The sequence below is a fragment of the Mandrillus leucophaeus genome, unplaced genomic scaffold (genome assembly GCF_000951045.1).
Source record: "Mandrillus leucophaeus isolate KB7577 unplaced genomic scaffold, Mleu.le_1.0 Scaffold1632, whole genome shotgun sequence".
Lineage (NCBI taxonomy): Eukaryota > Metazoa > Chordata > Mammalia > Primates > Cercopithecidae > Mandrillus > Mandrillus leucophaeus.
In genome coordinates this window covers 1-1,216 of record NW_012101624.1, presented here as the reverse complement: position 1 = coordinate 1,216, position 1,216 = coordinate 1, and the positions used below count along the sequence as shown (strand labels likewise).

Here is a 1,216-nt window from a genome sequence, read left to right as displayed (position 1 = left end):
GCCCAGCCTCACAAGGCCCCGGGAAGCCAACGGCACACGGGGCACCAGACTCTGCCCCATAGGCTTCCCCCCAACTCGGCCCAGTGCAGCGCTGGCGGCCGCTCAGAGTCCACACCAGGGGCAGGATCTTCTAAAGTGAAAGGTCAAATGTCAGAGGGGAGGGTGCCAGCCATGAGGAATGTGGTGCCAACGGGGACAGCTGAAGTCGCAAGGGTGTCCCAGCTATTAATCTATTAAACGGTGTGTAACTTTAATAGGCACACACCCTATTGTGTGCCATGCTGTCTTCAGCTAACTTCCAAATGGTTCTACCAGAAGGAGCTGGTGTCCACGCCCACCTGCACGCGTGTCGGAGGGAGGGCGGCTGTGGAGGTGGCGCCCCTGCAGCTGTGAAGAGCCCTCACCCCCTACACCCACCCACCTCCCTTCTGCCCTGAGCCAAGTATCCCACTGGCAGCCTCCGCACACTGGGGGCCTCGTGTCCACCAGGGTCCAGCCTCAGGCAACCTTCCCGCCGAGGGACCCTCCGCCGGGCCTCCTGCGTGGCCACGAGGACAGAGCTGCAGAGAGACCACGAGGTCCCGGAAAGCCACCTGGACCCCCTTCCCCGAAGGCAGCCTGCTGGGCCGCAGAGAAGGGCCTGTGTGCATGCTGTGGGGACGTCTCACCCGCGCCGACTGGTATTGGCCCGGTCAAACAGCTTGCGCATGGCGGTCACGCCTTCCCGCCCCATGAGGGCCAGGTCCCCGCCTGTCATGATGGCGTAGTCCATGCCTGAGTACAGGGCGAGATTCTACACGGGAAAAGTGAGGGGAGACAGAACAGATGTTCCATCTGCCTCGGCAAAGCCTGCATACTCCACCCGGAGTGTGGAGCCCCTGCCAGTCGCCCCCGCCTGGAAGCCACAGCCTGGAAGCCACAGCCTGCCAAAGTGGAGAAGTCCCCTGCCTGGAAGATGGGAGGCGCTGTTACCCACACCAGCACGCTGACCCTACATGAGGGTGGCCAAAGGACTAAGGAGAGTCCATTCCCCAGGCGACTGATCCCCCCAGACACCTGCAGGCAGGTGAGACCCCAGCAGCCCCTGGCCCACCTGCACAGCCAGGTGCTCTCACCTTGGCAACGAGTGTCTTCCCGGTGCCTGGCGGCCCGTACAGCAGGACATTCCTATACAGGCCGTGGTTCTTCTTCGTGTTCCTTGTTGCTATGGCCATGT

At 62.7% G+C, this 1,216-nt stretch overlaps 1 pseudogene; it reads right to left on the bottom strand.

The window, feature by feature from the left end:
• LOC105536837 overlaps positions 1-1,214 on the bottom strand; it is a 19,771-nt pseudogene extending 18,557 nt beyond the window's left edge.
• Positions 1,215-1,216: the final 2 nt, after the last annotated feature.